The 14446-nt window shown below is 42.2% G+C and overlaps 1 pseudogene; it reads right to left on the minus strand.

Moving 5' to 3' along the window:
- Positions 1-839: 839 nt before the first annotated feature.
- On the minus strand, positions 840-7913 carry LOC119939050 (annotated as a pseudogene).
- Positions 7914-14446: the final 6533 nt, after the last annotated feature.

Below are 14446 nucleotides of genomic sequence, written 5' to 3' on the forward strand. Positions count from 1 at the left end.
AGTGGAAAGAACACAGGCCTGAGATGTTCTAACCTTGGCTTCACCACCTACCTATTGTGTGACCTTGGGCAAACCACTGAACTCCTCCGTGTCTCAGTTTCCTCATCTGTTAAAAGGGATTGAATTCTGTTCTCCCTCCCCCTCAGACTGTGAGCCCATGGAAGAATGGGCCCATGCCCAACCTCATTATCTTATATAATAATAATAATGGCATTTATTAAGTGCTTTCTATGTGCAAAGCACTGTTCTAAGCACTGGGGAGGTTACAAGGTGATCAGGTTGTCCCATGGGGGGGCTCACAGTCTTAATCCCCATTTTACAGATGAGGTAACTGAGGCACAGAGAATCTGCCTCAGTGCTTAGCAAAGTGCTTGGCATGTAGTAAGCACTTAGCAAATACTGTTTATTATTATTGTCTTTATTATAATAATTCTTTACAAAGAACAAAAGACATCTAATAAAGTATATCCATTTTATTATAATGCTATCAATATAATAATTTACATAAATTCTTCATGAATGAAGTTACATAAATTCTAACAGTGGGTAATTTGATAGATCAAATCAATTATTATTCCATGTGAATACTTCTCTTTCTCACAACTCTATACAGCAGCAATCCACTGAACTGTATATGATTCTACCCCACTTACATTCAAAGTGACACCAGAGGTGTTTTCATTCATTCCGTCACATTTATTGAGTGCTTACTCTGTGCAGAACACTGTACTCAGCATTTGGGAGAGTACAATACAACAATAAGCAGACACGTTACCTGAAACTTTTTAGGAAATCATTAAATAAGAATGTTTAATTACATCATTTCTAGTCTGATATATTTAAACCCAAATAGCTCTTAGCTCGCAAATAAAAAATGTCGAATAGAGACAGTTATTAGATGAAAATGTATCTTTCAATCCATAATACACACAGCTTCCACTAGAGAAATGGTCTTGCACAAATAACCTGTGAAAAAAGAGACATCACATCTATAAGCCCTTTGCAAATACATTTGAGGTGAGTGACACTATTTAACGTTCTAAATGTACATATTTTGTACATATTTATTCTATTTATTTTAATTTGTTAATATGTTTTGTTTTGTTCCCTGTCTCCCCCTTCTAGACTGTGAGCCCACTGTTGGGTAGGGACCGTCTCTATATGTTACCAACTTGTACTTCCCAAACGCTTAGTACAGTGCTCTGCACACAGTAAGTGCTCAGTAAAATATGATTGAATGAAATGAATGAATAAATGTGGAAATAGAGGTCAAGTTGACAGGAAAGACTTCATAAAGACAAGAGAAGAGTCAGTATTGACTTTCTAATCTTATTTTCTCACCACCATGAACTATGGATATGTTTGTGTTCTGGCAGTAAATAGCTCATGTTTATGAAACAGGGTTATAGTTGGATAGAGAAGCAGCATGGCTCAGTGGAAAGAGCACGGGCTTTGGAGTCAGAGGTCATGGGTTCAAATCCTGACTCCGCCAACTGTCAGCTGTGTGACTTGGGGCAAGTCACTTCACTTCATCTGTAAAATGGGGATTAAGACTGTGAGCGCACCCCCATGGGACCACCTGATCACCTTGTAACCTCCCCAGTGTTTAGAACAGTGCTTTGCACATAGTAAGCACTTAATAAATGCCATTATTATTATTACTATTATTATTATTATTGAAGGGAATGAGTTTCCTGAATCCATGGAAAGCTTTGAAAATTATCAATCATTGAAGAATGCAAGTGATCCCCAATATAGTATTGGTTGGATTAAAGACATGTCCATTTTCACAATACGATGCATAAGGCATAGGTTTATTAGGGGGGTTGGAAGTGCCAGTCTAACTGATTAAATAAGGCCGAAATCTTGTTTCAAGTTAGTCATATGATCTACGGTGAGTGGTCTAGGCAACTGATATAACCCTGAACTTGTAATAAGCACCTGAGACTCCATTTTCTCACATATTTTCTATCAGATAATCACTAAAATACAAACAATGAATGGACAAGGAGTTGTTTTATTACTGTAGTCCAGGGAAATAAGAGAAAATCAAGGAGGTAAGGTGTGACCTCCCTCATAGCTCAATACAATACAATAGTTTAATTTTATTTGTTCTGACAATTTTGACACCTGTCTACATGTTTTGTTTTGTTGTCTGTCTCCCCCTTCTAGACTGTGAGCCCTTTTTTAAGTAGGGGCCATCTCTATATGTTTCTGACTTGTACTTCCCAAGCGCTTAGTACAGTGCTCTGCACACAGAAAGTGCTCAATAAATACGATTGAACGAACGAATGAGTGGCCTATAGGGCAGACTCATTTACATGTCACCACAAAGGACATAAACTTACAGGTCATAGGAGAGACCAGATCCATCCTCCCAGAGCCAGGGTCCATCGGAGTCATTCTGGAGTCTCACAACAATAGTGAGACTCCAGAAGTTTCAGAAAATCCTGGATGGAACCACAACCAAAGCCTGGAGACATATTTCCTGTTATCCTCTTTCATGACGGCAGGGCATTTCAAGAGGATATTGGTTGGAGCGTAAACAATACTTATTACCAGAATTAAAAACTCTAAATAGAGAAGCAGCGTGGCTCAGTGAAAAGAGCCCAGGCTTTGGCGTCTGGGGTCATGGGTTCGAATCCCAGCTCTGGCAATTTTCAACTATGTGACTTTGGGCAAGGCACTTAACTTCTCTGTGCCTCAGTTCCCTCATCTGTAAAATGGGGATTAAGACTGTGAGCCCCCCGTGGGACAACCTGATCTCCTTGTAACCTCCCCAGCGCTTGGAACAGTGCTTTGCATATAGTAAGTGCTTAATAAATGCCATCATTATTATTATTATCATTATTATTAATAACCATCAAATTGCCTTCAGCCCTGGACAATTTAAGACACAAACCAACTCCTTCAGAAACTTTTCATCCTTGGCTAGGAAAAGCAATGACACAGACATAGTGTTTGACTGTATAAAAATAAATCTTATATAAGCCTTATAAAGATACCACTGAGAAGTAATTTGGCCTAGTGAGTGAATCACAGGCCTGGGACTCAAAGGACTCGGATACTAATTCCAGTTCCACCACATGTTTGCCGAATGACCTTGGGCAAGTCTTTTAACTTCTCTCTGCCTCAGTTATAATAATAATAATAATAACAATTATGGCATTTGTTAAATGCTTACTATGTGCCGGGCACCATTCTAATCACTGGGGTAGTTTCAAGATAGTTGGATTAGACATAGTCCCTGTCCCACATAGGGCTCACAATCTTTATTTCCATTGTACAGATGAGGGAACTGAGGCACAGATAAGTTAAGTGAGTCGCTCAAGGTCAAACAGCAGACATGTGGCAGAGTCAGGATTAGAACCCATGACCTTCTCATTCCCAGGCCCGTCCTCTTTCCACTAGGCCATGCTGCTTACCATCTCATCTGTAAAATGGGGATTAAGATTGTGAGCCCAGTGTGTGGCAAGGACTGTGTCCCACCTGATAAGCCTGTAGAATAATTATAATGATGATGGCATTTGTTAAGCACTTACTATGTGCAAAGCACTGTTCTAAGCACTGGGAAGGATACAAGGTGATCAGGTCATCCCACGGGGGGCTCACAGTCTCAATCCCCATTTTACAGATGAGATAACTGAGGTGCAAAAAAGTGAAGTGACTTGCTAAAAGTCACACAGCTGACAATTTGCAGAGCCGGGATTTGACACAACCCATACAGATCCTAGAAAGTTCAGTGAGTATTGAAGTCCAGAATCTCACTGCTGATCAATTCATGCTTGATATGAGCTGACAAGTGGTGGAGGCAGGATTTGAACCCATGACCTCTGACTCCAAAGCCCCGGTTCTTTCCACTGAGCCATGCTGCTTCCCTATTTATCTACCCCAGTGCCCTGTACAGTGTCTGGCACATAGTAACACAACAAATATTACGGAAAGACAATTAAAAAAAGAAACTAAGACTGTAAGGAAATGAAGTCCTTACAAAACAGAGTGTGAAAATGTAGCATGAAGGAGTTCTGGGAAAAAATCAGGAGGAGGGTAAATGAGAGTGGATTTTGGGAGGTCTATGGGAATAAAGCCTAGTCACTTCCATCCTTAAGATAAAATAGGACTAAAGCAGATATTGTAATCACTTTTTAGAAACATTCATTGTCTTTCTGGGTTATAAAGCGAAGCACACTTCTTCTAGATGTGGAAGTACGGGCATTGTTTCATTGATTCTTAGAATAGAAATAATAATAATGATGATGGCATTTATTAAGTGCTTACTATATGCAAAGCACTGTTCAAAGCGCTGGGGAGGATACAAGGTGATCAGGTTGTCTCACAGGGGGCTCACAGTCTTAATCCCCATTTTACAGATGAGGGAACTGGGGCACAGAGAAGTGAAGTGACTTGCCTAAAGTCACACAACTGACAATTGGCAGAGCTGGGATTTGAACCCCTGACCTCTGACTCCCAAGCCCGGGCTCTTTCCACTGAGCCACGCTGCTTCCCCGATATATCCCTTTGATATCAAGCACTTAGTACAGTGCTAAGCGCTTAGCACGGTGCTCTGCAGATAGTAAGCACTCAATAAATACGATTGATGATGATATCCCTCTGATATGGATAAAGGACAAAGATTCCTCTCTCTTTCTTTACCTGGGAACTGTCACCTTCTTGGAGCAGTGTGGCTCAGTGGAAAGAGCCCAGGCTTGGGAGTCAGAGGCTGTGGATTCAAATCCCTACTCTGCCACTTGTTGGCTGGGTGACTTGGGGCTAATCACTTCACTTCTTGGTGCCTCAGTTCCCTCATCTGTAAAATGGGGATTAAAGCTGTGAGCCCCCCGTGGGATAACCTGATTACCTTGTATCTACCCCAGTGCTTAGAACGGTGCTTGGCACATAGTAAGCGCTTAACACAAGCACTTAGTACAGTGCTCCGCACACAGTAAGTGCTCAATAAATACGATTGAATGAATGAACCCATTGTTAATCTACTTCTCAGGATCAGAAATTTCAAAACTTGAGAATGCCTTTGTTACATTGCTATATTCTCCCAAGGGCTTAGTACAGTGCTCGGCACATAGTAAGTGCTCAGTAATCAGTGTGCCTAGCATGGCCTAGTGGCAAGAACACGGGCTTGGGAGTCAAAGGTCATGGGTTCGAATTCCCACTCTGCCACTTGTCAGCTGTGTGACTGTGGGCAAGTCAGTTAACTTCTCTGTGCTTCAATTACCTCATCTGTAAAATGGGGACTAAGACTGTGAACCCAAAATGGGACAACTTGATAACCTTGTATTCACCCCAGTGCTTAGAACAGTGCTTGGCACATAGTAAGTGCTTAATAAATACCATTATTATTATTATTGTTATTATTAAAAACAGAATAGTTTAGTGGTTAGAACATGGGCCTCGCAGTCAGAAAGACCTGGGCTCTAATCCAGGCTCCACCACATGTCTACTGTGTGACCTTGGGCAAGTCACTTCTCCCTGGGCCTCAGTTGCCTCATCCGGAAAATGGGGATTTAGAGTGTGGGCACCATGTGGGACATGTTCAACCTGTTTAATTTATGTCTTCCTCAGCACTTAGAACAATGCTTGGCACAAAGTAAGTGCTTAACAAGTACCGTAATGCTACTAATAACAATAATACTATTATTGCAACATACAGTATAGGTACCCGTTATTTTACCCACCCAAATAACGATTATAAATTCAAATATGAGAGAACACACTTGCGAATCCTCCCTGTTGTCTATCTTCAGAAGACTGGAATTCATGCTGCTGCAGGCCGTTTGACTCTCTGGCCAAGTCTTGGCTTCTGGAGAAATGTAATAACAGCTCCCTCTGTTCCAGATCCAGTTCTCTGGGCAAGAGCCAGAGTGGCATCCTGGAAATGGAAAAGAGAAAATTATCTAGCAGTTTAATAATTTCCATCTCATAGCAAGTCCCTATTTCCAACCTTTTCATTTCAGTTTGGTTCTTACGTTCTGGCAACATCCCTGCAAAGTAGAGGAGAGTACTTAGTACAGTGCTCTGCACACAGTAAGCGCTCAATAAGTACGATTGAACGAATGAATGAGAGGCAGAGATCAGCATGGCTCAGTGGAAAGACCCCGGGCTTTGGAGTCAGAGGTCATGAGTTCAAATCCCGGCTCCACCAATTGTCAGCTGTGTGACTTTGGGCAAGTCACTTCACTTCTCTGGTCCTCAGTTCCCTCATCTGTAAAATGGGGATTAAGACTGTGAGCTCTCTGTGGGACAACCTGATCACCATGTAACCTCTCTAGCACTTAGAACAGTGCTTTGCACATTGTAAGTGCTTAATAAATGCCATCATTATTATTATCCCCATTTAATGGATGAAGAAACCTAGGCGTAATAGGATTACATCTCCTCCCCTGTCTCTCTCCCTCTCTCCAGGCTCGCATCTCCTCTTGTCTTCAAGAAATCTCCACTAACATGTCCAAAACAGAGCTCCTTATCTTCCCAGGCAAACTCTGGATTCTCCCTGACTTTCCCATAACTGAAGGTGGCACCGCCATCCTTCCCGTCTCACAGGCCCATAACTTTTGTGTTATCCTTGACCTCTCGCTCTCATTCAACCCACATATTCATTCCATCACCAAATCACCCTTTTTAGCTCTTTCCCCTCCTCCCAGCCCCAGAGCACCTGTTTGTATAGCTGTCATTTTATTTATTTGTATTGATGTCTGTTTATTTGTATTGAGGTCTGTCTCCCCCGATGCCCAGACTGTGAGCTGGCTGGGGGCAGGGATTGTCACTCTTTATTGTTATATTGTATTTTCCCAAGCGCTTAGTACAGTGTTCTGCACACATTAAGTGCTTAATAAATACAATTGAATGAATTAATTGTCCCCAAGACACACCGTAGCCACTGTCAGAATTGTGACCAGAAGGCTACTGATTTCCAGACATACTTTTATTATGTTGAACTATCATCATTATTTACATTGGCTTTTTTTTTAAATATGATACTACTGATGATGGGATTTTATGTTGCCAACTTGTACTTCCCAAGCGCTTAGTACAGTGCTCTGCACACAGTAAGCGCTCAATAAGTACGATTGATTGATTGATCTTAAACATTTGGGCAGGTCTGAAAGAAAGGATTCATGACTGACATTCCCTTCCACACAATTTGTACATATCTTGCTACACACACACAGTATTTCAATCTCCTTTCCTTCAACTCCCTGCCCCCATATTAGGGTTGGGATTCAACCCTGGGAACAGAAGAGGCATTGAGGCATTGGTTGTCTAGATTTGGTTGCTGTTTGCTCTATTAGTACATTTCTTGCTTTAGAAAGTGAGGCCGATAGAGTCTTCTCCAGGAGATTGGTTCACAATTGCTCTGGCAAATCTGGCCAAGGATAAAAAACATGGGTTTAATTGGAAACTTCCTCTACTTCAAGTTGAAAGTGAGAAAAGAGAAGGTTGTATCACCTACCTTTTCAGGTTGTGGTGTTGGGAACTGAAAAAGGGCTCTCAGGTCCTTGGCCAGAAGAGTCTAAAAACATGACCAGGAGTATTATTACTTACCATCATTGATCCTATAAGGATAATTAAAATAGGATGAGGAGAAAGTGGATAAACTGTACCATCTATCTCTAGAATGTGATCTCATTGTGGGTCGGGAATGTTTCTGCTTATTGGTATATTGTACTTTCCCCAGCGCCCAGTACAGTGCTTTGCCCACTGTATGAGCTCAATAAATATAATTGAATGAATGAATTAATCTACCTGCTATTTCAGAGGGAGAAAAATAGCTGTTTCATAGACCTATTCTGGAGCAGGTCATTATTTTGGTTCACCCAGAGGTTACTTACAGTTTGCCAAGAGTGTCAGGGCCAGGATGCCCAGAGTCCCAGCCAGTAGACGCCAGGAAGTAGACATGGAATCTGGCAAAAAGGGAAAGGGACACAGTGAACAGAGGGAGAGGAAGAATGTGCCACACTTCCTCTTCACTGGGCCCAAAATGACAAGCATCACCCATTAGGGATGACAATGACACTAGCCCACAAATTTTCACAAACCTGGAGCCTCTTCTTCTCCAGTCTTCTTCCACAGTTAGGTTTTTGTCACTCTTTGGGGCTTGTTGAGATATTCCATGATTAATAATGTTAATAATAGTGATATTTGCTAAGCTCTTACTATGTGTGAAGCACTGTTCTAAGCGCTGGGGGAGATACAGGATGATCAGGTTGTCCCACGTGGGGCTCACAGTCTTAACCCCATTTTACAGATGAGGTCACTGAGGCACAAAGAAGTTTTGACTTCCCCAAAGTCACACAGCTGACAAGCGGCTGAGTCGGGATTCGAACCCATAACCTCTGACTCGCAAGCCCGCGCTCTTTCCACTGAGCCACGCTGCTTCTCTAAGTGGTTGGTGGTGATTAATAATAATGATGGCATTTGTTAAGCGCTTACTATGTGCTGTTCTAAGCGCTGGTTACCAACTAAAATCCCCCTCTCAAGGATAAAGGACATCCTCATCTGCGTATTAAGGACCGATAATATACACTGATGGGAATCCAGCAAGGATTCTTGGAATCTTATGCCATCGAGCAAGCCTGCCTTTCTGGGGAGCCAGTAGCCAAACATATTTTTTAAGACAAAGTACCACTTAGAATGTTTATCAACTTTGGTCTCCTCTCCACTCAATTCATTTCTAATGCCCAAAGAAACCAATGGCATGAGGAGTGATTGCATGATGAATTTAATATCATTAAGATATCAGGAATATGTGGATCACGAGTCAAAGTCCTTGCTGAATGTCTTAGTCTAAAGAGCAGGGAACTGGAATCAGGAGACTTGGGTTCCAACCCCAGCTCTGCTGCGTAAACTCGGGCAAATCAGTTTACTTCTCTGTGGCTCAGTATCCTCATCTAATAATATAATAATAATGATGCCATTTATTAGGCGCTTACTATGTGCAAAGCACTGTTCTAAGGGCTGGGGAGGTTACAGGGTGATCAGGTTGTCCCACGGGGGGCTCACAGTCTTCATCCCCATTTTACAGATGAGGTAACTGAGGCCCAGAGAAGTGAAGTGACTTGCCCCAAGTCACACAGCTGGCAACTGGCGGAGCCAGGATTTGAACCCATGGCCTCTGACTCCAGAGCCCGGGCTCTTTCCACTGAGCCACGCTGCTTCTCTACATCTGTACAATGGAGATTGAATACATGTTCTCCCTCTCCCAGTTTAGACTTGTATCCTCATCTGTAAAATGGGGATTGAATACCTGTTCTCCCTCGCCCAACTTAGACTTGTCACCCCAAGTGGACAAGGACTATCCTAGTGAATGGCAGAGTGATAGGAATGTAATGAGCACTTAGCAAATACCACAATTATTACCATTATCATGTTTGCCATGTACTATACCCTCTTTCTGCCCACGTATACATCTCCTCTTTGACTCCTGATATTGGCTTCCTTTCTATATAGGCTATGTTCTGCTCACTCAACTCTGCAAATGACAGATGTCCAAAATATGAAATAATCTTGGGGAGTGTGTGGTGGTCGGGGGAATCAATCTGAAAAATCTGAGGCAGGTAAAACAGCACAGACAAGTAGACTTACTAGTGACCCGTTGCACCTTCACAACATTGCTAAAATCCTCCCTTTCCTCTCCATCCAAACTGTTACTAAAATAACAATCACTTATCCTCCTCAATTATCATATCAGCCTCCTCACTGACCCCCAGCCTCCTGCCTCTCCCCAGTCCAGTCCATACTTCACTCTGCTGCCCGGATCATTTTTCTACAAAAACATTCAGGATGTGTCACCTCAAGAAACTCCAGTGGTTTCCCATCTACTTTCACATCAAACAAAATCTTCTCACCATTGGCTTTAAAGCCCTCCTACCTAACTTCACTACTCTTCACTTCACTTCACTACTAGAGAAGCAGCGTGGCTCAGTGGAAAGAGCACAGACTTTGGAGACAGAGGTCATGGGTTCAAATCCTAGCTCTGCCAATTGTCAGCTGTGTGACTTAACTCCTTAACTTCTTCTCTGAGCCTCAGTTACCTCATCTGTAAAATGAAGATTAAAGACTGTGAGCCCCACATGGGACAACCTGATCACCCTGTATCCATCCCAGCGCTTAAAACAGTGCTTTGCACATAGTAAGCACTTAATAAATGCCGTTATTATTATTATTTTACTCTCCTATGACTCCTCAGCCCTCGCACTTCACTCCTCTAATGCTAACGTTATTACTATACCTCAATCTCATTTACCTCACCAATGACCCTTTGACCACGTCCTGTGTCTTCCCTCCTCAAATCGAGCAATTACTCTCCCCCCATTTCAAACCTTTACTGAAGAAATATCTCCTCCAAGAGGCCTTCCTTGACTAAGCCTCCCTCTCCCCTTTCCCCACTCCCTTCTGTGTCACTCTGACTTCCTCGTTTTGTCCTTTCCCTCTCCAAGTCCCACAAGACTTACATATGTATCTGTCACTTATTTATATATTTCTATTAATGTCCGTCTCCCCCCCGCCCCCAGACTGTAATCTTGTTGTGGGAAGGGAATGTGTCTGTTCATTGCTGTGTTGTATTCTCCCAAGTGCTTAGCACAGTGCTCTGCAAACTGTGAGCTCTTGAATGAATGAATGAATGAATGAATGAATAACTCCCATGCACATTGCCCTCACTAGTCGAGAAGCAGCGTGGCATAGTGGATAGCGGATGGGCCTGGAAGTTAGAAGGTCACAGGTTCTAATCTCCCACTTATCTGCTATGTGACCTTGGACAAGTCACTTCACATATCTGGACCTCAGTTACCTCATCTGGAAAATGGGGATTAAGGAAGTGAGCCCCATGTGGGACAAGGACTTTATACAACCTGATTACCTTTTATCTACCCCAGAACTTTGAACAGTGCCTGGCACAAAGTTAAGTGCTTAGCAAATATATTCATTAATATTACTATTATTCAGAAGTTTACCTCACTCCTCACTCCCCACGGCCCCCGTTACGTCCACCTTTTATCCCTGATAACCTGGTCACTTACTTTATTGAGAAAATTGAAACCCCAGGTGTGATCTCCCTACAATCTCCCGGGCTCCTCTCCAGACCCTCCCTCCTCTTGTCCCTTCTTCAAGTGTCCCTTCCATCTTTCCCTCAGCGCTTAGAACAGTGCCTGGCACATAGTAAGAACTTAACAAATGCCATCATCATTATTATCGTTTTTATTAAAGTGCTCTGCTAACTGTAAGAGTCCAATAAATACCACTGATTGATTGGTTTGGGTTGTGGTCTTGGGAAAAATCTGAAAGCAACTCTGATTAGCCGTGGGATTATGAATACAGATACGGAGTAAGGAAAAGAAAAAAAATATGAGACTTTGAGTAGTGAGATATTAGGAGCTGGAAATACCTAACCTTGCAGAAAATTATATTTTTCATAATACACAGTATCCTGGATATCAGTGAGATAGATGTCTTGGTGTTAAATACACCTAGTACAAAGTACTGAATGACAACAATAATAATAAAAATGATATGTATGGTATTTGTTAAGCGCTTACTTTGTGCCAGACACTGTTCTAAGCACTGGGATAGATACAAGCAAATCAAAGTAGATACAATCCCAAACATTCCTAAACAATGCATTCTAAACAACACATCTCTAATTCCGTAATAGACAAGCATGGTGAAAACTTGACATAGATCTTAACAGGCCTTTAAAGTTAGAGTTTTCCTTCTTGTCTCAAACTGAGAGATAAATGAAAAAAGGCAAATACCTGTGCCAGGAAGCGATTTTCCAGTGTCTTTGGCAGAGGATGCGGAGCCTGGAGACCGAGGGGTGGATGAGAATCTGAAGAAGCCAACCAGCTCTATGTCGCCCAGGGAGAAACTCAGTGAGAAGCACTGCAGATCGGGTGACTCATTAACAATTGTTCAGAACGAGCTGCGGATGGAACATAACTTAACTGCACAAACCTCCAAAAGGAATACACAGGAAGCCCTCACACTGCAACTGGTTTGAAGTGTACTCTGTCTGCTGTATTCGCTCAACTCTCAAAGGTCTTTCATCTCTCTGAGCTACTGACTTCGTAGCAACTGTCTAGTGGAAGATGTTTATAATGGAGAGGTTCTGTGAAACCATCTTGAGAATAGGTCTAGAGTCCAGTCATTTCCCAGTATTTTTTTTAATGGCATTTGTTAGGCATTTACTATGTGCCACACACTGCACTAAGTGATGGGGGAGATACAAGTTAATCAGTCAGGACGCAGTCCATATTCCACATGGGACTACCAGTCTTAATTCCTATTTTATTATTATTATTATTAATAATAATAATACATATCATTATTAAAGTATTTTTAAGTGCTTACCAAGTGCTGGAGGGGATACAAGCAAGTCAGATAGGACACAGTCCCTGTCTCATGTGGGGCTCATAGTCTCAATCCACATATTACACAGAATCAATCAATCAATCAATCAATCAATCATATTTATTGAGCACTTACTGTGTGCAGAGCACTGTACTAAGCGCTTGGGAAGTACAAGTTGGCAACAGAAGGGAACCGAGGCACAGCAAAATGAATTCACTTGTTTAAGGCCTCGCAACAGACAAGTGCTCTGCAGCATACTTCTGTTAACTGTGAATATGTTGTATTGCAAAAGGAAAAACAGACCCACTGATTCCTGGAAAGCTTCTTTTTCCATACATTGTCCTAAACTAAGGAATAATTGATTACTATTCTATTTATTTTATTTTGTTAATATGTTTTGTTTTGTTGTCTGTCTCCCCCTTCTAGACTGTGAGCCCGCCATTGGGTAGGGACCATCTCTACGTTGCCAACTTGTACTTCCCAAGCACTTAGTACAGTGGTCTGCACACAGTAAGCGCTCAATAAATATGATTGAATGAATGAATGAATGAATGAATGAATGCTGGAAGTGGGATTAGAAACCAGGTCCTTTGTCCACTAGGCCAAGAAGCTTCTCAATGTCTGCATACCATTTCTAGTAAGAGTACATAAAATATACTGTTTCTGGACCAGAACCACGATGGATTCTTATTTTTGATATTTTAATGATGTCTAGCTCACTTTTTCTGTTGGAACATCATTATTTTTTGAGTTCTCTGGGCCGGGTGTGCTCTCTCTGCCTGGTGAGTGGAGTTTTTTGGCAATTGAGTGGTGTCTACCTGTGTGTGCTTTGTTGCCTAGTGAATAGCAGAACCAGATCTCCAATAACAGTTTATTGGAGCCCATCTTGCCCTCCTCAATTTTGGTGGATTTGTGCTTATTGTGAGTCAGCTCCACTGGTTGGTCATGTCACCAGAATGGATGGCATCCAAGACTAATGTAACAACTAACTGCCTGTTTCACTAAAGGAAGCCATGATACACAGGAAAGTCATTTCAGTAGTATGATCATGTGCTTGTTGGTTGGACATCCGTCCCTGTCTTTGGGGCTACCTCTTGGTTTCTCAACTTCCCCAAGTCCATTCCCAATTGCTGCCCACCAGTCTGAACTTTCCACTTTGTTCATCCAACAGTCCATTCTTATGCCATTGTATGAGGATGTGCTTTAGCAATTCTTTTTGGCTTGAAGGTGCCATTTTTGAGTTGCCCGTTCAACAGCTGTTTAGCTAATCTGCTGTTATCTAAGCTTCTTATATGTCCCATGCAGAGAAGGTGAATGGCTGCTAGCTAATGGTGTCGCAGGCCATGGCTTGTAATCTTGTCATCTCATATGAGGCGGGCTATGGTTTGGAGATGACGCTGATGACTTTCTTCCTGAAACTGGATGTGTCTTCCTTGGCAGATCCGGGTCTCGAAGGTTTGAGTGCCACAACTGGTGTTGGGATGTGAAATTTGATGACAGGGCTGCCCACAGTTTTGATGTTGGCTTCATGAAGGAAATGACAGGAGTTTAGCCGAAGTGGACTCCAACTTATAATTTTGCCCCATGTTCACAGATGCGTGTTCCATTTTCTTTAGATCTCAGTCAAAGGTTTATAAATTTACTCGATCTTAGTAGTATCACCAAGTGGAAAGAATAAAGGGCTGGTGGGGTCAGAAAACCTGTGTTCTAATCCTGGCTCCATAACCTATCAACTGTGTGACTTTGGGCAAACCACTTCACTCCTCTGGGTCTAAGTTTCCTCAACTGTAAAATGGGGATTGAATATTGTTCTCCCTCCTCCTTAATCAGTGAGCCCCATGGGGGATCGGAACCATGCTGAAACTAATTACCTTGTAGCTACCTCATTGCTTAGAATGCTAAGCACTTAACAGATGCTATTCATTAGTACCATCATTATCATTATTAATAGAGAAGCAGCGTGGCTCAATGGAAAGAGCCCGGGTTTTGGAGTCAGAGGCCATGGGTTCTAATCCCAGTTCCACCACTTGTCAGCTGTGTGACTTTGGGCAAGTCACTTCACTTCTCTGTGCCTCAGTTCCCTCAT

This window comes from Tachyglossus aculeatus, chromosome 17 (genome assembly GCF_015852505.1).
Source record: "Tachyglossus aculeatus isolate mTacAcu1 chromosome 17, mTacAcu1.pri, whole genome shotgun sequence".
In the NCBI taxonomy this organism is placed as follows: domain Eukaryota; kingdom Metazoa; phylum Chordata; class Mammalia; order Monotremata; family Tachyglossidae; genus Tachyglossus; species Tachyglossus aculeatus.